This window comes from Oryctolagus cuniculus, chromosome 13 (genome assembly GCF_964237555.1).
Source record: "Oryctolagus cuniculus chromosome 13, mOryCun1.1, whole genome shotgun sequence".
NCBI lineage: Eukaryota > Metazoa > Chordata > Mammalia > Lagomorpha > Leporidae > Oryctolagus > Oryctolagus cuniculus.
Window position 1 is genome coordinate 77,929,634 of NC_091444.1, and position 25,346 is coordinate 77,954,979.

The 25,346-nt window shown below is 43.0% G+C and overlaps 1 long non-coding RNA gene across 6 annotated transcripts in view; it reads right to left on the reverse strand.

Annotated features, from left to right (window-relative positions):
* Positions 1-25,346, reverse strand: part of LOC127487868 (uncharacterized) — a 154,277-nt gene that overhangs the window by 24,777 nt on the left and 104,154 nt on the right. For 5 of the 6 annotated variants that reach the window (XR_011381599.1, XR_011381597.1, XR_011381598.1 and 2 more), the window contains one exon: positions 3-25,346. This exon is cut by the window's right edge. The exons of the other annotated variant lie outside the window; for it this stretch is intronic. This is a non-coding gene — a long non-coding RNA (uncharacterized lncRNA). Of the gene's footprint in view, positions 1-2 lie in introns of those variants that run through there. 6 annotated transcript variants of the gene reach the window in all.

A 25,346-nucleotide genomic window follows, 5' to 3' on the forward strand; every position in this document is an offset into this window, starting at 1 on the left:
ACAAATATGTTAAAGCAGTATTTCATGATTGGTTTCTATCTCATGTTCTTTCATAAAGAATGACAGCAGGCATGAGATAAAATGTGTTTCTGAGTGATTGCATAAATATGTTATAACTTGGAAGAAGGAGGCTGAGGGTGAGAATGGTTGAAAAAATTATGAAATTGTGTTTGGGACCTACAAGAGTAGCAGGAAGGAGAAAGTAATTTTGTACATATACAACGTATTCTTGGGGGGCAGTGATTTTAAGTTTTATACAATAAAGATATAGAATCTTTGGGAAGCAGCTCAATGATTTTCAGGACGAGTGGGACTTTGTAGACAAGTTAATATTACAGCAGCAGTGTATGCTCATGCTAACAATTCAAATAATATACAAATATAAGTGAAAACTTTGAAGTTCCTTTCCAGGATTCTATGTCCTTTCACCCTAACTCCACTTCCCAGGAAACAATTACTACTACTAGGGATATGCCTTTTGGAGTTTCAGCATGCAGTTCATTCTGAGGACCAGCTAGATGCAGGGATCCTTTAGAAGGGAGGTCCACTGAGGGTGTCCAGTAGCCCTCTTCCCATCCATGGGCTCCTCAGCCACTTGCCCTTCCTCAAGGTTGACCCTGGGAGCAGGTGTATCTTTCAGTGCCCTAACTGGTACCTTTGGATGAGGACAACAACTGTCAGAGTGGGAAGTTTGAAGGCATACCACTGGCTTTCTTTTGTTGGTAATTGCATTGCAATAACCTTGAGTTTTGAAGACGTGATTGCCTGATGGGTTTATCTCTTGGAAGCCCAGACATGGAGAAAATCTGAGGAATATCTGAGCTCTGCCATTCCCTGCCCACCCTTTTGCTGTGCTCTTGCTTTTGTTGGCAGACCCACAGCCAGCCACATCTCTGCCAACATTCACCGCCTTGTTTTGACTTGGTACAGAGATACTCATTCTGTGCTATGCCAGACCACTAAGATTTGTCTACTGTGGCTTTTAGTGATTGATGTCACTTGATCCACTGTGGAAAAATCCCAGGAGCCTCACAGATCAAGGGCCTTGAAAGAAATCATGTGGGAGGCTTCTGACAAATTGTGAAAAGGGGAAAAAATATTATTCCCAGCAGGCGACCAGTCCTCAGGGCTGTGAACTCAGGCCACTGCAATCCATCTTTGTGGGAACATTCGGGAATGTGTCATGCACAAACATGAACAGGACTGGCTAAGCTTCAGAGACCGAGTAAGATTCTCCAAGGCTGCCTCTATGTACCTTCCTGTCATCTTGATGGGCTGGCTTTTTGCCAGTTAAGATCTACATTTTCCCATAGTCTAACCTACACTTGACACTTTGTAGATGCTTTGCCAATATTTTTGGAAGGAAAACTTTTCAACAAATATTCTTTTTGGCTTTTATTTGTTCTGGGTGATATAGGAAATAAAGTGAACAAAAATTACTTGTTTTGATGATCCCCAATATATGACCTTGTATGTCAAAACACATCTTGTTGTTCCTGGTAAAGTTTATGATCTGTGCATTTTTATCACTTAATTAATCTTTGAAGTCACAAAGGAAGCCCTGCAACAAAGGTACATCCATTTCTAAATTCCGGCAGTACCACGATTGAGAAACCATGCCCTGAAACTGCAAATATCAATCCATTGACACCATACCTTTCTCATTATGCACCTGCTTCTGTTCTCATTTCCTTAGATCAAATGACCTGCCATTATGATTCCCAAAGTAATTCTCTTCCTTCTCTCCTTTCACTCACCTGCTAACATCCCAATCCCAACAGTGATCTCATTTCTTTTTGGGGTGTGTGTGTGTGTGTGTGATCGAGTCTTTTTCCCCTCTCTTAGTAAAATTTTTATTAATATAAAGAGAACAGATTTCATGTATTTCATACATACAATTCTATAAAGGTAACCACACTTCCTTTTCTGTGCTTGAATGGAATTACTCAACAGTACTGGAGAAACAGTCCACACTGACTGGCTTCACAATAAATTGTAAACATGAAATGAGAGCTTGGTTCTGCCTAGAAATCCTACTATGCATCTGTATAGACTTTCCATCATGTAGGTTGGCTATGGTACTGGCTGATCCTTTTGTTTCTCCTTTGCTGATTTGTACCATTCTTTTTGTCTTCTAAACAGAGATTTCCAGGGCTGCCTCTCATCTCCTTCTCGTCTTTCCCTATTTAGTCTACACTTTCACTCTCTATTCATTTCCATGACTTTGGAGATCATATATATCATTATGATTTCAAAATGTCTGTCTCTAAAACTCCCCTAAGGGGTCTAAGTCTGCTAAATTCCCTGTTGGCTTATTCAGTTGGTACTTACAGGAATCTCAAACTAAAATATCTCAAGTGGACTTCTATTCTTTCTTCCCCACCCCATATAAGTCTTCTCTTCTGGTATTTTGCATTTTAGTATATCAACACTATTACCATCCACAAAGTTACTAAAACCCCAAACCTGGGAATTCATTCTCAATTTCTGCATTTTAACTCATTCTGCATCCAGCAGAAAACATAAATCACAACATATCACTTCCCTGCTTAAAACTTGCCAGTAGTTTCACACCACACTTTGAGTTTTGGCACCATCTTTCTCTTACCTCTCCCTCACACTGTATCTGCCACCATTCTTCCTTTCCTCATGATACTCCAGTAATGCTGGTGTCCTTTGTCAGTTCTTAGAATGTGTCAAACTGTTTGTACTTCAAGATATTTTTATTTGATTTTCCTTTTGCTTGGGTTAATCTTTCTGTCTCTTCTCATAGCCAAAATTTCTCATCTTTCAAAAGTCAGTTTGAATGTCATCTCCTGAAAGATGCCTTACTGTCTACATCATCTGATGCATGTCTCCTGTGCTATTCTCTGTCTTGACTTTTTCCCTCCTGTCATAACTGATCATTTTATTTACTTGTTTGTTTTCAGTTCTTGCTGTCAGAATATGAGCTGCATGGAGACAGATGCTGATCAGTTTCATTTACTATGGTGTCCTCAAAATAGGCACATAATGGGTATGTACTCAACAGGTATTTGTTGAGTGAAATAACAGGGTGGAAAAAAACACTTTCTGTGGATCACACACCATGAGTCTTGGCACAAGGTATACCCTTGGCCTTTCCATTCTTTCTTCACTTAGCTCATGACAGCATTCTCTAGAGAAACAAAGCCAATCAGCTACATATATAGATATGTAGATATAGATTATATCTATATAGGTGTAGAAAGATTATATATATATGTATATACACCTATATAAATATAGAAAGGAAGATTTACTATTGGAATTAGCTAACACAGTTATGGAGGCTGAGAGGTCCCAAGATCTGTTATCTACAACCAAGGAACCTAGAAAGCCAGTGGTGAAAGACTCTAACTCTTCTAAGGAAGAGCTCTAACATCCATGAGCAGAACATGATGGATGCCTCAGCCCAAGGAGAGAGAGAGGATTCTCTCTTCCTCTGCTTTTTATTTCTGTCAAGGGCTTCAGTGGATTGGATGATGCTACCACATCAGTGAGCATGATCTTCTTTGTCAGTACAGGCTACAGAATCAAATGCTGATTTCTTCCAGGAACATCCTCCTGACACACCCAGAGATAGTGTTTTACCACCCATCTGGGGATCCCTTGTCCCAAATCAAGCTGGCACACAAAATTCACTATCAGAGCTCATAATCAATAAAATTTGACACAAACATCAATTTCTTCTTGCCCACTGCAGTCTGACTAAGCAACTTCTACAGCTCTGAAGCTCACCTTTTTTTCAGAGCAATTTTCATATTTTATTGTAACTATGGTTTGGTGGCCTCTCTTGTTTGCCTGTCTTGAAGGCAGTACTGCACATTTTGTTTACTGAAACAATTAACACCTAGCACTCTGGAGCAACAAATATTTTCAGAATTAATGAATGATTCAGTAAGTTAGTCACGCTGATACCTTTCAGTAATATTCTTAGGTAATTAGGATCTTTAGTGTTCAAGCATAAACTTTAATTGTAATAAAGTGGAAGAACTAAGGAAATTTCCTGAATGACTCCATGGAATAATAATTTGTGCATATGAAAGATCTCATGGAATACCAGAAAGCTAACTGAATTTTTCTTGTAGAAGTGGTTCATCTGTGCTTAAGAGATCGGTTTAAGTGCTAGCAGAACTCTCTCATTCCAAAAACAAGGGATCTCTAAGTCCAACAAGATGAATTCTAAATTATTCTTGTATACTTTCAAAATAAGGGTATTGTTGCCCTCATACCTGTATTAAGAGATAAGCAACATTTGAAGTGACATGTAGTGATGATATTATAGGAGATGGCTGGAATAGAGCTTTCTTATCTTTTGGCAAGAAAGAACTCGGTTGTGAGACAGAGAGTAGTGGTAAGCAAGGTAGCAAGACTTAATGTGGCACGACATCCTCAGGATGGATCTGTAATTCAAACTGGGGTAAGCAAAGTTTGATAGAGAGAATATACCTGACTGGCCAGGTGGGCATCTCAGCAAAGAACTGAGAGCTAAGAGTTAAGAATGCAGTCTGCGTTCAGATTGGGGCTTATAAGATATGGAGTCCAGGTCTTCCTGCCATTTCTTCTAACTACTTAGTATACTACCGGATTTCAATAGCTATTGGAGATCCAGTAGAGAACTGTAGGTAGAGTTTTCACCTAATGTGCTTGGAAATCTTTTGATGAAAATGTTAAGCCAGAATATCCATGGTTCCAATCAATGCATTGATTATTCTAAAGGACTACATAACCAAGTGCCATTGCCTGCTCACTGTTCTGGCTAATGACATGACCTGTGCACCTTCAGGTCCTTGAGGAAGGGAGCCTGTTCTCACCCAGTCTCAGAGACAGTGCTGCCACAGAACACAGTGGTGCACAGGGTCTTTATCTTCTGGCCCTGAGTGCAGATAAACCTCATTAACAACCATTGTGTGTGGAGCAGGAGCTGAGAATGCCCCAATGATATCAATCCTCCAATTCAGAATCTTTATAGCAAGTCTACCTCAGCACTTCCTCCTTCTTCTCCCTGCATCTCTTCCTCATTTAACTCAAACTGCCTAGTTTCTTCAGCAGACTATAAACTCCTTAGAAAGCAAAGGTCTCGTATCTAGTTCATCCCTAAGTCCTTTTCTAACTTCTTACCTTGAAGCACTTAGCTCCTTGCTTTGTGTTCTATATATATATTTGGTGCACAAATAATTTATCTTTCTTATCTACATACTAGGGAAAAGAATTTATATACAGATAAAGAAATTGGCTTCAAGTTTCACACAAGAAGAGCTGAAAATTTGAGGTTGCAGGTGCCAACCCCATGGCTCTCTAATACAATGAAAAGGGTATTCAAAAGCTGGTATTGTGTAGCAGTAGATTAAGTAGGCTCCTGCAGTGCCAGCATCCATATGAGCCATACATCCAGTCCCTGCTGATCCACTTCCAGTTCAGCTCTTTGCTGGAATGCTCCTGGGAAAGCAGTGGAAGATGGCTCAAGTCATTGGATACCTGCCACCCACATGGGAGATCTGGATGGAATTCTAGGCTCCTGTCTTCTGCCTGGCGCATGAATCAGTGGATGGAAGATCTCTCTGTCTCTTTCTTTCTCTGTGTAACTATGGCTTTCCAATAAAATAATTGAATATTTTTAAAATGAACAGACTACACATACATTTTGCATTCATGTAAATAACTATTATCAAGGGGTCAGCGTTGGTGTAGTGCGTTAAGCTGCTGCCTGCCAAGTCGGCATCCCATATGGACACTGACTTGAGACCCAGCTACTCTACTTCTAATCCAGTTCCCTGCTAATGCACCTGGGAAAGCAGCAGAAGATGGTTCAAGTCCTTGGGCCCCTGCACCCACCTAGGAGACCTGGAATAAGTTCTAGGTTCCTGGTTTCAGCCTGGCCCAGCCCCAGCTGCGGCAGCCATTTGGGGAGTGAACCAGTGTATGGAAGATCTTTCTCTCTCTCTCTGTGTCTCTATCTCTACCTCTCTCTCCAACTCTGCCTCTCAAATTAAAAAAATAAAAATAAATCTCCTGAAAAAATGGCAGTTATCAAAAAATCAGAACAATGAGAAATGCTGGCAATGTAAAGACACTGTAACCCTTGTGTGTTGCTGTGAGGAATGCAAAATGGTGCAGCAGCTGTGGAAAACAGTACAGTAGTTTCTCCATTAAATACAGCATTTACTGAACAATCCAGCAACTCTAATTCTGGGTATATGACAAAATTACTGAAATCAGGGGCTCACAGATATCTGTACACTCATGTTCATATATATATATACATATATGTGTATAAATATATATTTGTATATATAAATATGTATGTATATATATGTGCATAAATATATATATATACACATAGAGAAAGAATATGACATATTTAGCCTTAAAAAAGAACGAAACCCTGGCATATCTTATACCATTGATGAACCTTGAGAACACTATGCTAAATGAAATTATCTAGACACAGAATAACAAATGTATGATTTGGCTTATTTGAGGGTTTAGAGTATTCAGAATCATACAGACATTAGGCAGAATGTTCTTAGCCAGGAGCTGGGCTAAGTAATGGGGAGTTCTTGTTTACTGAGTATGGAATCCCAGGTTTACCAGATGAAAAGGGTTATGGAGATGGATGGTGCTGATGGTTGTACAACAAAGCCAATGTCATTTAATAATGGTTAAAATGGCAAATTTTATGTTATCTATCTATGTATGGATAGATACAGATATATATATATATATATATATATATAATGAGACACAAAACAAGGGAGTGCAACAATCATAATCTTTGAAGAGACTGATCAGCTCCAGCCTATTAAAATGCCACTGAATTATTTCACAGCGTAATCACATAGTGCCTCAAAACAGCGATGCACACATACATCCGTGGTGATCATCAAGGTGATCTTCCCCATCCCAATGAACCAATTCTGATGTTCGCCACTCAGAGGCTGCTCAACAATGCTATGTCCAACAAGCTTTTTTATTAATTATAATAAAAGGACATGTACAAGTTGGCTAATTTACTACTTTTACTTCTCCCCATATGTTATCACACTCAAAAAAACTTAGATGTTGTGAGACAAAGGATGAACATTGGCTTAGCAGTTCAGATGCCATTTGGGGCACCCACATCCCATGTTAGAAGGGCTGGGTTCAGGTCTCTGTTCTGCTTCTGATTCCAGCTCCCTAATAATGTGCACCTTGGGAGGCCAAGGCTGATGGCTCAAGGACGTGGGTCCCTGACACCCAGATAGGAGGCATGAGCTGAATTCTGGGCTGCTGTCTTTGCCTTAGCTCAGCCATGATTGTTGTGGACATTTAAGGAGTGAATGAGCAGATGTTAAGACCTCCTCTCTCTACCTCTCAAAATTAAAAAAAAGAACATTGTTTACAATCAACATAGGCGCTTAATAAAAGCTGCACATAGGACCATGGTTATAATACCAGACAATCTTCTAGATATGGAGATAACAGCAAGGAGTCTTTCCCTCTCCATTCCAAATCTTCTCCCTCCTCCACCAACCCACTGATGAAGTACAGAAATCTGTCTGGCTCCACAGAAAGGAAAGTTAATAAATGTCACTCCCAGAAGATAGCCCTCCTTATAAACAAACAAGACAAAACAAAGCAGCACGCGCACACACACACACACACACTCACAGAGTCACACAAGATTTATAAAGGGGCTATTTTACAAATTTTACGTTTAACATACCCCAGGCACTTAGGACTTATTTAATCTTTTCCTAAACACCTAGATTAACTAAAATGTACTTTTACATTTCTACAATGGTTGGACAACCTGAATTTGTCTAATAACCTCCTCCTCCAAGAGATCAAGTTTAACAATTTCAACAGATTAACAGGAAAACCAATGTTAGTCATTCTCTACTTTTAACAGATTGTACATCTCTAGGTATCTAGAAAGACTAGATGTTTCAGGGAAGGCCTCAACCTTGTCAACTTTACACACAGGAACACTGCACAAACTGCAGGCATGCAACAGAGATACTGAAAGTATTTTCCAAACAAGAACATTCTTGCCTAGAGACTGACCCTGTTCACTATGTACAACCCCAGTGGGCGACTATGAGTTTGTATAGTGCTTGGAGGTGATTTAAACACTTTGCAAAAGTAGTTTTCAGAAAATAGTCTGTCCTATTGCTGTGGGCTATGTTGGGCCAAAATTAGTATCTCAGGCTCTTGCCTTTTACTTAGAGAAGAATTCTAAGCACAGGCACAAACACAGCGTGCAGCATGGTAAGGTTTATTTAGAAAGAGAATAGACAGGCATACGAGGACTTCCTTTAGGGAGAGTGGGCCAGGAAAGGTAACAGCGGAATTTCATACCCTGTTCTGCTTGTCCTGGGTCCAAGAGGTAGAAAGAGAGAGAGAAAAAGGGCCCTCTCCCCATTTTATGGGCTTTTTATTGGCTTTTAAAAGGGGAGTGGTTACATGGCACTGCCCCCAGGTCCAGGTAAGGGGAGGTGCATCTTGGGGAGGGGTCATCTGATTGATGATAGGGTTACATGGGGGTGGGGCAGGTGTAGCCTGCAGCTCATGAACTTAATCTATCTTCCTGACTTTCCACATTACTATGAATTTTGATACAAGAGATACAAGACAGCTCACTAACTGTTCTTCTGTCAAACACAGGCAATCTCTGACATCTAGAAAGACACACATTGTAAAATCAGGACTCATTTGTCAATTATACATACTACGTACTCAACAAGTAAGACAAAATGCAGACTTATCAATTGTCACAGAGCCCTGTGCACTGGCTTCTCCTTGTTCATGCCTCAAACCAGAGCACAAATGCAATGTGTTCTGCCCAGAAGACAATATTTCATATAGATTTTGACAAAATGATACTGATTGACAAAATGTAGTATCTTCCTATCTCTACTTTTAGCACATACTTTTTAAGATATGTTTTAGAACATTAAGAAAGATTAGATGGGGTGGGTCTCATAGTCTAATGGATTAGGCCACTGCTTCCTATCCAACGTCCTACTAATGTGCCTGGAAAGACAGGAGATGATGGCTCAAGTGCTTGAGTCCTGGCCACCCATGTGGGAGACATAGATGCAGTTTCTGGATTCTGGTTTTGGCCTGGCTCAGCCCCAGCTGATAAGAATATTTGGGGAGTGAATTGGCAGGTGGAAGATCTCTCTCAGTTGCTCTACTTTTCAAATAAGTAAGAAAATAAGTAAATAAATAAAAAGATGAACTGTCTCAAAAAAGTACTTGGTGTAGCCAACTCTATCCACAGTAGTGAAGAATAGATTGTGTGCCCTGAACAGGAGTTACAAAATGAAAATGTCTCTAAATATGATTGATTTGGCATAGAACTCTTCTAGAACTCAACCTGAATTCGGCTTTAACATATCTTCACAGATGTTCACAGATTTCTTAGGAAAGTTCTAAGGAACTTTCTACAGGGTCCTATATTCTGTACTTGGAATTTTTATGTGCCTCTTATGATTCCATGATTTCTTCATTAAAGGAGAGAAAGGCTTTAGCTAACTCCTTTCATGCTTTCTGAGTGAGGTGCTAGCCTTGGAGAAAGTCATTTCCAGTTACTGAACTGTGACTTTGCCCTGGGTCTCCTCCCAGGAGAGAAAAGTGTATGACTCCCAAAGTTTCTGGCAGTTTTGAAAGACTCTCAGCCCCAGCCAGCTTTCCTTTGGCAAATCATTCCATTCCCTTTCTTTCTTCCTTTCCTTTCCCATGGAACCTACTCTTTCCATCTGTCTTTCAAAGTCAGCCTCAGAAATAGCAATTAAAGCTTGATTTTCTCCTTGAATGCACTCTCTCTGTCAAAGAGGCTTTTCACCAAGAATGTGTGGCCTGATCTCCATCTTGCCAATGGGTTAAACAAAGACCTCCATGCTGGGAAGAATGTTTGTGGGCCCATTCACTCATGCCTGTCTTCTCCATCACACTCAGCTAAGACCAACATCATGTGCAAGAAAAGTATCAGAGGTGAAAAAAAAATTGGTATGAAAAATCCTTCCCTGGAGCAATTTCAAGATAACTTCATCATACTCTGATTGTATGTTTATTTTGTCTCTGTGTTTTGGTTGGAGTACACTGATTCAGATATGCACAGGCAAAGCAGGCCATGCATTTACATATGTGAAAAGTATACATCTATTCACATTATTAACCATTTATTTAGATCATCTGAAGTTTGAAATACTCATTTTATAACCTTTATATGCTGAGAGCTTTCACAAACTTAGTAGCATAAATTGACCATCCCTTTTCTCCAGAGTAGAATATAAGAAACAGAAAGTCTGTTTCCCTTTCAATCTTTTATTTAAGGGCATGCTCAGTACAGTGGATAGTTGTCTTTATCTGAGCTCCCCAATTCTATGACAAATCAGTAGGAAAAGAAAATCAGCACCCAAACATCTTGGTGCCAGCTCATGTCCACCCTCTTGAAATGGCAGCTGCCTGTAGGGCAGGACTATGTAATAGTCCAAGATGGGTAGTTTGCCTGAGTGCTGGCTCCTCATGTTCATGCACATTGCATTCCAATAGAATCAAAGCCAGAGAACCAAGCTGTTTTCTTCTGCTTTGCTCCATCCTTAGTCCCCATAGAGTTAGAGACAGCTCTGCATCTAGCTGGAGGAGAAAGCTGACCATGGGTTTGCCTTCAAGGAGGTGAGAAGTTGTTGAAACCCCAAATTACCTTTTGCTGATATTATGGAAATTCCCCAAAAGCCCTGTTCTTAAGAAGAGTTGCATATGCGATTGTTAACTCTCCAAACTTTGTTGTGAATTGATTGGAAGATTTCACCTTTCACCAAACCTCTGAGTTGAAACAACTTCCCCATCACTCTCAGTTTCAGCATCTTGGACTTCCTTGTCTTCCATCATCATCAACCTTTGTGCAAAGGTTCTAGAGCTTCTCCAGGGCCCAAGACTTACATTTAACTTGAGGTTGAGTGGCCTTTGGCTCTTGAGAGACATGAATGTACCCAGAAGAGTCTCAGACAGATGTAGAGGAATGTATGCATTGGAGACCACACACACTGAGGCATGAGCACATAGGACTGGCTGAATGTACTGTGGACGGCTTGAAAGCTAGAAAAATGGGACCCTCTGTGGAATAAGCCCATCTGTGCACTGAAGAGAAAGGTTTTATTACATTCTTTGCATGTCAGTGGTTCTCATTAGTGGAGCTTAAAATTTTTGAATCTTTTGGGGCAAGGCTCATGTATCAGTATATATCTCTTAAACTGGTAATTTTAATTATTTTTATTAATTTTATTTATTTGAAAGGCAGAGGCAGGGAAAGACAGTGAGAGTGATAGAGAGTGATGAGAGAGAGAGACTAAGAGAAAATGAGCATGTAAGTTCTCCCATCCACTGGTTCACTTCCCAAATGTTTACAGCAGCCTACACAGTGCAGGTCTCCCATATGGGTAACAGGGACTCAATTACTTGAGCCACCACCACTGCCTCCCAGGATGCACATTAGCATGAAGCTTGAACCGGGAGCACAACAAGGAGGGACTCAAACCCAGGCAGTTCAACGTGGGTTGCCAGTATTCCAAATGATGTCTTAACTGCTATACCAAGCTTTCACCCCATAAGCTGGTAATTTTCATATATATATATATATATATATATATATACACACACACTTAAAAATTTATTTATTTGAAAATCAGAGAGAGGGAGAGACAGAGAGATCTTCCATCCACTGGTTCACTTCCTCCAAATAACTGCAACAGCCAGAACTTGCAGAGGCTGAAGCCAAGAACCTGAAACTCCATCCAGGTCTCCCGTATGGGTGGCAGTGTTCCAAAGACTTCAGCTATCATCTGCTGCCTTCCCAGATGCATTAGCAAGAAGCTGGATTGGACATGGAGGAGTCAGGACTTGAACAGGCAACTCAAATTGTAGCTTGAAATGCTGTACCATAACACTTGCCCTCAGTTGGTGATTTTTAAATGATAATTCCAAAATGCCTGCGAGGTTGACAGCTATTGGTTTTTGGAAATTTAATTTACTAAAGTTCTCCCAAAAGTCAAGCATGAGCCAGGTACTGTTTCTTTCTTGCTTTTTAAAAAAGTTTTATTTATTTATTTGAAAGGCAGACTTAGAGAGAGGGAGAGAAGGAGGGAGGGAGGGAGAGAGAAAGTGATCTATATAGAGAAGAGGATCGATCGATCGATCGATCTATCTATCTACCTACCTACCTACCTATCGAGATCTTCCATCTGCTGGTTCACTTCCCAAATGGCCACAATAGCCAGAGCTGGGTCAGGTTGAAGTGTGGAACTCCATCTGGATCTTCCACGTGGGTAGCAGGGGCCTAAGCAATTGGGCCATCTTCTGCTGCTTTCCCAGGCACATTGGCAGGGAGCTGGATCCGAAGTGGAGCAGCTGAGACTTGAACCAGTGCCTGTATGGGATGCTGGCACTGCAGGCAGCAGCTTAACCCACAGCATCACAGTGCAGGCCCCAGGTACCATTCCTGATGCTGTCATAGACTGAATGTGTCCCTCCGAAATGTATGTGCTGAACTGTAATCTTCTGTGTGATGGAGGTGGGGGTTTGAGCAGATATTAAGCCTTGAAGATGGGCCTTTGTGATGGGATTGGTGCATTGGTGTCCTTATAGGGAGAGACATAAGTGAGATGATTGATCTCTGCTTCCCTGTGAGGACAGCAAGAAGGAGACCTTCTGTAAACTGGGAAGAGGGCTCAGCAGGCTCCAGAACTGGTCGTGCCTTGAACTTTTGGGTTTTTTGGGCTTCCAAGCCTACATAGTGGTGATAAAGAAATGTTGTTTAATCACTCAGTCACTGGTACTTTTGTTGTAGCAACCTGGATGGACCAAGATAGATGTTAAATACAAAATTGAAGAAATGGCCCCAGGATGGGAGGAAGACACAGGTTGGTAGTCTACACAGCCAAAGACGACAAAGAGACGGGTACATTTGCTTCCTACTCCTCCTCCATCAATGGCTGAGGCAAACTCAGACTATGTTAGAAATATTAAGAGGACTGGGGCCGGCGCCGTGGCACAGTGGGTTAATCCTCTGCCTGGGGTGCCGGCATCCCATATGGGTGCTGGTTCTAGTCCTGACTGCTCCTCTTCCAATACAGCTCTCTGCTATGGCCTGGGAAAGCAGTGGAGGATGGCCCAAGTGCTTGGGCCCCTGCACCTGCATTGGAGACCATGAAGAAGCACCTGGCTCCTGGCTTTGGATCGGTGCAGCTCCGCCTGTTGTGGCCATTTGGGAGTGAACCAGTGGAGGGAAAAATCTTCTCTCTGTCTCTCCCTCTCACTGTCTGTAACTCTACCTCCCAAATAAATAAATATTTTTTTTAAAAAAAGAAATATGAAGAGGACTTCCGCCTCTAACACAACAGTCATTAAGCGTTCCCACAGAGAAGCCCAAGGCTAGCTTCACGTAGAACCGGCTTGGGGGGAGCAGGTGAGTGATTTGCCATGCAGCTCTGTTTAAATTAAGGACCCTCCCTGAAGCAGAAAGTTGAGCAGAGTCACCGCTGGTGACAGAAATGATTTTCTTAACCTCTATGGGGTCCTTGGTTGAAAAACAGATCATTGGGTTTAAGAAATGAAAAGTTTGGCTTCTCTGTGTTTTATTTGGCTCTTTTCAGTTTTGTTTTAATTATGGTCAATACTATTTCAACCGGCCCAAAGAGAACCAATGGAGACTGCTCTCTGACCTTGTCCTTGCAAATTCCTTACCAAGTTCCCGACTGCCTGAGCATGCAGTGTCTCCTGAGTGCTGCAGTTGATTGGAAGGCAGAACTCCCTTCCCTGAACTTGGTGAGAGATCAGGCCTATGTTAGATCCATGCAGCCTGGTTGATGGACACAACCACAGGCAATGAAGCCTGACTGGTCCATGTCATCCTGGGTTTGGGGTTGAAACTGGTACTGGCCAATTTTAAGAAGTACAGCAAGCCTTCTGCCCTGTGGATGGCTCAGTCTGGTCTGGGAAACCAGAGTCTGGAGTCCAGATACTTCGTTTGTGGTATGACCCAAAGAAAGTCTTACTTTGTTCAACCATAGCTTTCCCATTTGTATAGAAGGCAAATTTTCTATCAGTTTGTGTTTGTCAGGGTTTCTCAGGAAAAATAGTACTTGTATGAGGTTATACATGGGGCCAGTACTGTGGCTCAGAGGGTTAAGCTGCTGCTTGCAGTGCCGGTATCCCATATGGGCACCAGTTCAATTCTCTACTGCTCCACTTCTGAGCCAGCTCCCTGCTAATGTGCCCAGGAAAAGCAGTGGAGGATGGCCCAAGTGCTTGGGCCCTTGCACCCATCTGGGAGACGCAGAAGATGCTCCTGGCTCCTGGATTTGGTTTGGCCCAGCTCCAGACATTGTGGCAGTTTGGGGAGTGAAACACCAGATGGAAGATCTCTCTCTCTCTCTCTCTCTGTAACTCTGCCTTTCAAAGAAAAAATTACTAGATCTTATAAAATAGAGATTATACATAAATGGAGAGTAAAGGGGGGGGGGAGGTGGAGGATGAAAGAGAGACAGAGGGAGAGAGAGAGAAATTGGGGTGTCGTTATGGAGGCTGAGAAACCCAAACCTGAAGTTAGCAAGCTGGAGATGCAGGAGAGCCAATGGCATAAGCTCCAGTCTGAGTCTGAGTTCTATCATTGGTAAAGACCAACGTGCCAAATTGAAGACAATCTGGACAAGAGACAAACAAATTCTCCTTTACTCAGTCTTTCACTGATTACATGAGGCCCACTTACATTAGGACAAGCAATCTATTTTACTCAGTCTACCACTTCAAATGTTCATCTCACCCAGGAAGTCCCTCACAGATACACTCAAACTAATTTTTGCATCCATGGCCTACAGACATACCCAAATATTTGGGCACCCGTGGCCCACTGACATTAACGCATGAGTTTCCAATATATCTTGAGACACTTGTGAAACATCTTGGGCTTGTAGGCTTAAGAAATGGTGAAGGAGGGGCCGGTGCTGTGGCTCACTTGGTTAATCCTCCACCTGCTCCTGGCTTTGGATTGGCGCAGCGCTGGCTGTAGCAGCCATTTGGGGAGTGAACCAACAGAAGGGAGACCTTTCTCTCTGTCTCTCTCTCACTGTCTACAACTCTACCTGTCAAATAAATAAATAAATAAAAATTAAAAAAAAAGAAATGGTGAAGGGATAGTGTGACATTTTTCAGAAAAGCAAATATATAGTATATTACTGAAATGTTCATCTTTAATGGCACTCCCCAAAATAGTAATCCCTAACAACAAGGCTACTGAGCATTTGAAATGTGGCTAGAGCAATTGAGGATGGAATCTTAAAATATTGTCAATAGTGAGTTTACTTAAATTGAAGTAGCTGCATGGTAGCCAGCAGCTACCATACTGGACAGTCCAGTTACAAATTCTATCTGAGCAGCCAATGGACAAAAAAATCAGTCTAGCTGTAGCATATAATCAGGCAATTGCAGATGAATGCAGGATAGGGGACAAGACATATAAAGAAATCTGTAATATTCACATATATGGAAAATTAGTTCCCAAGTAGGTTAATATGGTCCCAAGTCGGCTACTATGTCATCCATAGCCCCTAGAGCATATATAATTTACAGTTGTCATATACTTGTTATGTACAAGGAAATGCACTGTGCATATTATCTTTGTTAACTCATTCATTTGGCAAATATTTATGTAGAGTCCCTTGATGCTAGGCATAGGGATAAGTGCAGGGAACATAGAGTAATCCGGATGGGCATAGTCCCTGCCCTCATACCATTTAACCAGGAAGAAAAGAGTCAGTACCTAGCTACATACTTGAGCCCTAGATCTCATGTTTTTTTTTTTTTATTTTTTTATTATTATTTTTTTTACAGGCAGAGTTAGACAGTGAGAGAGAGAGAGACAGAGAGAAAGGTCTTCCTTTTCCATTGGTTCACCCCCCAAATGGCCGCCATGGCAGGCGTGCTATGGCCGGTGTGCTTTGCGGATCCAAAGCCAGGAGCCAGGTGCCCCCTCCTGGTCTCCCATGCTGGCTCAGGGCCCAAGCACTTGGGCCATCCTCCACTGCCTTCCCAGACCACAGCAGAGAGCTGGACTGGAAGAGGAGCAACCGGGACAGAATCCAGCGCCCCAACTGGGACTAGAACCTGGGGTCCTGGTGCAGCAGGTGGAGGATTAGCCAAGTGAGCCACAGTGCTGGTCTAGATCTCATGTTTATTCACACTTTCCTTCAACAGATCCTGGCCAAGCACTGCTGTGGTCCTGGGATTCAGCAAGCAAAAACAAAGGCCCTGCTCTGGTGGCACTTCCACTGTTAAAAGTCGCACGGTCTCCCAATTGAATTATCCAGAATCTGTTCAAATTCTGAACACTGTAAGAAGTAGCTGTTATGATCATGCCCTTTTCTTTGGATGTAGAAACTGAAGGAGAGGGTGGTAAATAACTTGCCCAAGGTAGTCTCTGGTAGATTTGGGATGCACATCCAGCTATCAGCTGTCAAACAGGGTAAACAGGAATTTCACTTATTTTACCTAAGCCCTGACATGAGTGATGCTGTAATCATTCCTCCTGCTTGATGGGCCGGTCAGGCTACTAATGGAAATTCTTGATCTCTGCTCCAAACTGGCAATGGCAGCTGCTGGTGTACATTTTTTTTTTTAAAGATTTCTTTATTTGTTATTTGAAAGGGTGAGTTATGGGGGCGGGGGGAGAGTTCTTCCATCTGCTAGTTCACTCCCCAAATGGTCACCATGGCCAGAGCTGGGCTGATCTGAAGCTAGGAGCCAGGAGCTTCTTTCAGGTCTCCCACACAGGTGCAGGAGCCCAAGGACTTGGGCCATCTTCTACTGCTTTCCCAGGCCATAGCAGAGAGCTGGATTGGAAGTGGAACAGCTGGGACTTGAACTGGCACCAATATGGGATGCTGGTACTGCAGGCTGGTTTTTTTTTTTTTTTTTTTTGCCAGGCAGAGTTAGACAGTGAGAAAGAGAGACACAGAGAGACTTATAGAGAGTGAGAGAGAGAGAGAGAGACAGACAGAAAGGTCTTCCTTCCATTGGTTCACTCCCCTAATGGCTGCTATGGCTGGCACTGCATCGATCCGAAGCCAGGAGCCGGGTACTTCCTCCCGGTCCTCTGTGCGGGTGCAGGGACCCAAGCACTTGGGCCATCCTCTGCTGCCCTCCTGGGCCACAGCAGAGAGCTGGACTGGAAGAGCAGCAACCGGGACTAGAACCCAGGGTTCCAGTGCCATGGATGGAAGATTAGCCAAGTGAGCCACGGCGCCGGCCCATAACCTGCTATGCCACAGTGCCGGCCCCACCACTGTACTTTCAATATTGGCATAGGGTCTAGCTATGGCCTGTTTGGCTGCTATCATAGTGACAGTAATAATGATTTGTGAGTTCCACATGATAAAATTGTGAGGCCTTCAAATAAGCAGAGTAGAGTGGATGGCAGGAAAACTGAGTGATGCTCATAGACAAATCATAGAGGAAACTACTGGCAACTGAAGAAGACGCTGAGTCATCACCAAATGGTTTAAGAACAAAGATGAGACAGCCCTGTTACCATAACAACTCCAAAGACTGATACTAAGCACTAAGAAGCAATGAAGAAAAAGCTCTCCAAATGTTGAATCAGAGAACTTGAGTGAAGATATGTCAAAATTTAGTGGTAAAAAATATTTCTAGGGCTGAGTATTTGACATGGCAGGTTAAGCATCCACTTGCAACATCTGCATCTCACATGGGAGTGTGTGGAATGGAGTCCTACCTCCACTTCTGATCCAGCAGATGATGGCTCAAGTGTGTGGGTCCCTGCCATCCATATGGGAGAACTGGATAGAGTTCCTGGCTCCTGGCTTTGGCTTGTCCTTGCCCCAACTGTTGGAGGCATTTGGGGAGTGAATTAGGAGATGGAAGATCGATCTCTCTCTTTCTCTCTCCCTCTCTGTCAGTCTGCCTCTCAAATGAATAAAAATAAATAAACTTTGAAATAGAAGAAAATATTTCTAATCTTTGCATTGGGGACTGCGACTCAATATATAATGTATAAATAGAAGAGTCTGTATTATGTCTTAGAAAACTAGTTTCAGTAAATTCACATGGATGTGTTTCTTCAAAGACCCTCCCTTTCATATACTTAAAAAACATGCAGGAGTGAACACCCTGATTTTGGCACAGCAGTTAAGATCCTGTGTATGCCTGCATCATATATTGGAGTGCCTAGATTTGAGTTGTCTCCACTTCTGATTCGAGTTTTCTGATAATATGTATACACTAGGAACAGTGGTGACAGCTCAGTTAATTGAGTCCTTGTTAGTCACATGGAAAACCTGGTTTGAGTTCCCAGCACCTGGCTTTGGTCCGGCCCAATCCTGGATGTTGGGAATGTTTGTGTAATGAACCAGCAGATGGGAGATCTCTGCCATTCTTCCTCTTTATCTTAAAAATAATTGCTTTTAAAAAGGTGCATGTTCTGAGTTTTAAGTTCTTAGAGTAACTGTTGTCTTTTCAAATAAAAATAAAAGTAGTTTTCATGGTGTTCTGGCTGGAAAAGGATGGCACTGTGGACTTATGGAATAAAGAATAAAAATGTTCCTACTAGGTTAGAATAATCTGTTTCTTCCAGAGTGGAAAAGAATTCTATGACAGACTATAATATTATTTAACATGATAGCTGCTACTTGCTTTGGCCAACAAAATCACTGTGGGTTTTCACCATGTCAACTTTTCTGTCTTCAGGGCAACAACATTGTGGGTAGAGCTGCAACTCATTTCTGATCATATATGGGGTGGAGCTTTTACTGGCCTGCAATTGACACAGGAGTGAGCTAGAAATAAACTGTTTATTGTCGTGGGTCTTTGAGATTTTGAGGATTTTTTAAAACAGATTTATTTTATTTGAAAGACAGAGTTACAGAGAGAGGCAGAGATGGAGAGAGAGGTCTTCCATCCACTGGCTCACTCCCCAGATGGCCGAAATGGCTGGAGCTGTGCCAATCCGAAGCCAGGAGCCAGGAGCTTCTTCTGGGTCTCCCACGTGGGTGCAGGGGCCCAAAGACCTGGGACATCTTCTATTGCTTTCCCAGGCCACAACAGAAAGCTGGGTCAGAAGAGGAGCAGTTGGGACTAGAACCAGCACCCATATGGGATGCCGGCACTTCAGGCCAGGGCTTTTAACCCACTGCACCACAGCGCCGGCCCCGAGGGTGTTTCTTATTGCAGTAAGACCTACCCGGTGCTGACTGTGAAATCACCAGATGTTTTCCTTAAACCATAACCTCAGTCTGCAGACAGGCCTCCTCAGCTTCCAAAGTAGGACTGATTCAAAGGATGTGGTTGCTTGTTCTCTTATGGAAAACATGTTAAAGATGTGAATAGCCAGGATTTTGGTGAAGATAAAGCCAACTAATAATCCATGAGACATAACCAAGAGCCTAGGCTTGGAAGTCAGATGGACCAGAGTTCAAATCCTGGTGCTATCACTTACTTTTTGTAAATGCTGGAGGGGGTATTCAATATTTCTGAAAATCGTTTCCTTTCAAAATCTGGGCTAAAAACAATTATATTACAGAATTGCATGAAGAGTTAAATTATATATATATATATATATATATATACTCACTTGCATAAGAGACCAGCACTCTGGGTTTGTAAAATATAAGAACTCAACAAGTGGTAGTTCTGATGGACATTCATAAATACACACATATAAGCATTTATACAGTCTGAATGCTGATAAACTATTCCCAGCTGTGGAGAGAAATATGATAATTTAAACCACTCATTGGCAAAACTGATACACCCATGTTTTCTTTAATTGCAATATGGCCAGAGGTAGCAATTTAAAATGTTTGACACAACTAACATTTGAGAAACCAAGTTGATCTGCAACCATTTTTAGAACCAGAATGTTCACAAACTACGACGCTTTGAGAGATGTATGCAAACCAAGCCTCCCAATAATTCCAGCCAACTTTTAAAAACATGCCTGCTAATGGTGTGGCTCTGGACTGTGTAACAACAGGTGAGATCCATATGGATGACATATGGTCCCTACCTGCAACTAGTGTTAAGTCTGGTGATAGCAGCAGGCTTGTGAACAATGACTTATATTAAATGAATGACATTCTATGTGATACGCTTAAGTTATACCAGTTCAGTGTAAGACAGTGGGTTTGTGGAAGACAGTGTGACAGGTAAACAGTGCATAAACACAAATGCTCAGGCGTTATTTCATGAAGACAAGCACTGTCTTGCTACCATCTGATAAGCATTAGCCCGGCTTCAAAACAACAGCAAGAAGCACACCTGTGACCCATAACACAGCAAGGCTCTCTGTTCAGTCAACCACATGCTTAATGGGAGGGTGATGCCCACGTGGGCCTACATCACTCAGCTTGGAGATAAGGTTCCATGGGGACATCAGAATTAGAGTGGGGAGGTGGAAAGCCAGACTTTCCTAAGAATGTGCTTTTTAAACTGAGATCTGGAAGAGTGGCAGAGTAATGGAAAGAAAGTTCTGGGGGAAGTGACGTTTCTGTGAAGGTGGTGAGGCCAGACCAAACTTTGAGGTTAGAGCAATGGCAAGAAGGCCTGTGAAGCTGGAAAGAGGTGAGGAAGGGGGAGAATGAAATGGGGGAAGGCCAGAATATTCAGGCTGGGTCAGGCAGAACTTCAACACCTGTTGATCTGCTGACCTGGTGCAGTGGAGTCAGTGAAAGGCTTTAAGAAGAGGAAAGATGTGATCTGAGTCGTGCTTTATGGGGGGCCAGCAAGATAACCCTATGCTTTTTTTTTTTTTTGACAGGCAGAGTGGACAGTGAGAGAGAGAGACAGAGAGAAAGGTCTTCCTTTTGCCGTTGGTTCACCCTCCACTGGCCGCCGTGGCCGGCACACTGCACTGATCCGATGGCAGGAGCCAGGTGCTTCCTCCTGGTCTCCCATGGGGTGCAGGGCCCAAGCACTTGGGCCATCCTCCACTGCACTCCCTGGCCACAGCAGAGAGCTGGACTGGAAGAGGGGCAACCGGGACAGAATCCGGTGCCCCGACCGGGACTAGAACCCGGTGTGCTGGCACCGCAAGGTGGAGGATTAGCCTAGTGAGCTGCAGCGCCGGCCAATAACCCTATGCTTTGAACACTTGCATCCCATACCACAGTGCTGGTTTAAGTCCCTGCTGTATTGCTTCTGATCCAGCTTCTTGTTAAGGCACCGAAGAAGGCAGCAGATGATGGCTCAGGTACCTGAGTCCCTACCACCCACCTGGGAGACCTGGGCTCCTGGCTTTGGCCTGGCCCAGCCCCAGATGTTTCAGACATTTGGGAGGTGAACCAGCATTTGAAAGATTTCTCTCTCTTTCACTTTGTCTTTGCATTCATTATCCATTCAATATTTTTAAAAGCTTTGTTATGGGTTCTCGAAAAATTAAACACGGAATTACCATGTGATCCAGGAGCTTTACTACTGGAAATAAGCCCTCAAGAGTTGAATGTAGGAACTTAAAGCATATTTACAGACCTCTGTTCCTGGTAGCATTACTCACAATAGTCAAAAGATGGAAGCAGTTCATGTATCCATTGGCAGGTGAATGATAACAAAATTTGGTGCATTCATACAATGGCATATTGTTCAACTTTAAAAAGGAAGGAAAATTCCAATACAGGCAACAACATGGATGTACCTTGAGGACCTTATAGTAAGTGAAATAAGCTTGGCATAAAAGAACAAATATTCTGTAATTCCATGTATGTGATGTACCTACAGAGGTTACATTCATAGAAACAGAAAGTACAACTGTGATTTCTAGGGGCTGAGGGGAATGGAATGGGAAGTTATTGTTTAAGGGGTACAGAGCTTCAGTTTTGCAAGATAAAAGATTTTGGAGTTGTATGGTAGTGGTGGTTATAAAATAATATGAATACATTTGACACCACTGAACTGTACGCTTAGAAATGGCATGTGGCACAGTGGGTTAAACTGCCACCTGTGACGTCTGCATCCAATATTGGAGTGCTAGTTTGAGTCCCGGCTGCTCCACTTCTGATCCAACTCCCTGCTGATGTGCCTAGGAAGGTAGCATATGATGGCCCAAGTACTTGAGCCCCTGCCACCCACCTGGGAGATCAGGATGGAGTCCTAGACTTCTGGCTTTGGCCTGCTTGAGCCCTGGCCACTGTGGCCATTTGGGGAGTGAACCAGTGAATGGAAGATTCTCTCTCTCTCTGTTTCTTCCTCTATCACTAAGCCTTTCAAATAAATAAAATAAATCTTTTAAGACAGGCCGGCGCTGCGGCTCACTTTGCTAATTCTCTGCCTGTGGCACCGGCACCCCAGGTTCTAGTCCCGGTTGGGGCACTGGATTCTGTCCCGGTTGCTCCTCTTCCAGTCCGGCTCTCTGCTGTGGCCCAGGAAGGCAGTGGAGGATGGCCCAAGTGCTTGGGCCCTGCACCTGTATGGGAGACCAGGAGGAAGCACCTGGCTCCTGGCTTCAGATTGGTGCAGCACCAGCCACAGCGCGCCGGGCATGGTGGCTATTTGGGGGGTGAACCAACAGAAAGGAAGATCTTTCTCTCTGTCTCTCTCTCTCTATCTCTGCCTGTCAAAAAAAAACTTTTAAGACAACAACTAAAATAATAAATTTTATGCTATGTTTATTTTGTTAGAATAGAATTAGAAGTTTGTAATCGTTGATGTGTGGTAGTGAATGGGTATGGGAGGGGAAGAAAGCTGTGGGGAGACCGACCCCAGGCTGTGGCCATAGCCCTGGTGAGAGACCAGAGTGTGTTGGAGTAGGATGGAGCAGTGCAGGCGAATAGAAATGAAGGAGATCTCCATTAATTGCCGAGGCAGTTTCACTGGGCTTGGTGATGGCCTGGATGGAGAGTACTGTAAGAGACATGGAACATGAAGTGCCAGTAGTGACTTCTTCCTGTTCTTGCATGAAGAATAAGAGAATAAAACCACGGCTGACTGTACTGGCAAACAGAGGCAGAACATTTTTGGAGGTGGGAGGGAGGCATGCAGGTGGAGAAGATCAAATGTTCAGGTTAGAGACACAGCTCCTTCGGGATGACTATGAAAGATACAAGAGCAGTTGTCAAGTAGGTGTTAGGTCTAGAGACCAGAAGGACATACCATGGAGGAGTCAGGTGATGACAGAATGGAGGTATAATTGAAACCACAGAAATAGCTGAGATTGCACAACCAGAGGGTGTAGACCAGTGAAGAAAAAATGCAGCCTCCAAAATGAGGCAAGCCTATACCAGATCTGATAGGTGAACCGTAAATTCCAGTGCATTATCTTGCTTTCCTGTTTAAACAGAAGCATAAGCACTTGAAAGAGTCGCTGGTGCTTCGATATTTAAAAAAAAGCATGGAAATCAAGGTCACTGCAGATTCTGAAGCCCAGAAATGCCTGTAAGTCACATAGACCCAATTCTCCCTGTTCCAAAATGCAATGCAGATCATCAGCAGTTTAAGCAACAGGACACAGAGTTGGGGCCTGAGGAGCACTGAGTGTCAAGCACCGTGTCTTAGCAAAACAACGCTATCAAATCCATGATGGCTAAGAGAAGTGATACAGAGAAGCCTTGAAATATGAAGGCTTTATGAATTTAAATGTATTTTTATTTTTATAGTAATCTCTTTAACTCTTATTTTAAACTAGTATCAGTATTTTAAACTAGTATCAGGGCTGGCGCTGTGGTGGGTAAGGTTGCTGCCTGCAGTGCCGGCATCCCATATGGGTGCTGGCTGGAGTCCCAGCTGCTCCACTTCCAATCCAGCTCTCTGCTGTGGCCTGGGAAAGCAGTGGAAGATGGCCCAAGCCCTTGGGTCCCCGCATCTGCAAGGGAAGACCTGGAGGAAGCTCCTGGCTCCTGGCTTTGGATCGGTGCAGCTCCAGCCTTTGCAGCCAATTGGGGAGTGAACCAGTGGATGGAAGACTTCTCTCTCTCTCCTCTCTCTCTCTCTCTGCCTCTCCTTCTCTCTGCGTAACTCTGACTTTCAAATAAATAAATAAATCTTAAAAAAAATCCACCTAGTATCATAAGGGGTTTTGATGGTAGCAGGCAAAACAATGAACTAATAACCAAACAGCAAATAGTCTCGACTATAAGCTATGTCTTCTCTGAGTGTTAGTTTCCCAAATCTTAACAGAAGTGAATTGTGGAGGGGAAGAATATGACCAAGGACAGTAAGAAAACAATTATGAATGGAATCTCCATTAAAATATAGAGATGAGTAGGTTGTACCTGAGTATCAGGTGGAAGATTTCTCTCTCCCTCTCTCTCCCCCTGTGTGTGTCTCTGTTGTTGCCTTTCAAATAAATTAACCTTTTAAAAAAATGAATAACAGGAAATCATTATAATAGTTAAGACTAATTAAACATACAAGAGTACTTAAAAAAGTTCAAGGAAAGATGCAATTAGAAGATAAGATTTTTAGGGCCGGCGCCGCGGCTCACTAGGCTAATCCTCCGCCTAGCGGCACCGGCACACCGGGTTCTAGTCCCGGCTGGGGTGCCGGATTCTGTCCCGGTTGCCCCTCTTCCAGGCCAGCTCTCTGCTGTGGCCTGGGAGTGCAGTGGAGGATGGCCCAGGTGCTTGGGCCCTGCACCCCATGGGAGACCAGGAAAAGCACCTGGCTCCTGGCTCCTGCCATCGGATCAGCGCGGTGCGCCGGCCCCAGCGCGCTGGCCGCGGTGGCCATTGGAGGGTGAACCAACGGCAAAAGGAAGACCTTTCTCTCTGTCTCTCCCTCTCACTGTCCACTCTGTCAAAAAAAAAAAAAAAAAAAGATAAGATTTTTAGTGCAAAAACACTTGCAACCTATGCAATTTTTTCATAATACTCCTTTTCCAAGATTTCTTTGAAGAGTCCTTGTATATCACCATAGCCCGTAGAAATGAAATCCTCTTGGGTTACAGATTATTCTAGCACGTCTACTGTTCACATCTTTCAGGTCATGTCTTCCCCAGATACTGTCACCGCATAGAAGAAAGCCATGTAACTCTCTCTTGGAGGACAGTCCTTTTTCAGATATCCAGTCACAAATCCATTCTACTACTTGGGTTAGCATGCACTCTTGACTCTTCAAGGGTTGTAGTCTGTTGTTGACTTTCAAAGCCATCTCAAAATTCCATAATTTGTAGCAATTTTCATTTCTCAGAGGTATAAGTTTGAATTATATGCTTGACATACAGTGCTTGCACTGCCAATTAATATTTGGGATGGAACATTTGGCTAGTTGAGGGAGTGAGGGGCTAGCTTTTTCAGGTGATAAAATACTGACTGTTTTGTTAAAATATAGATCGTGCTTTG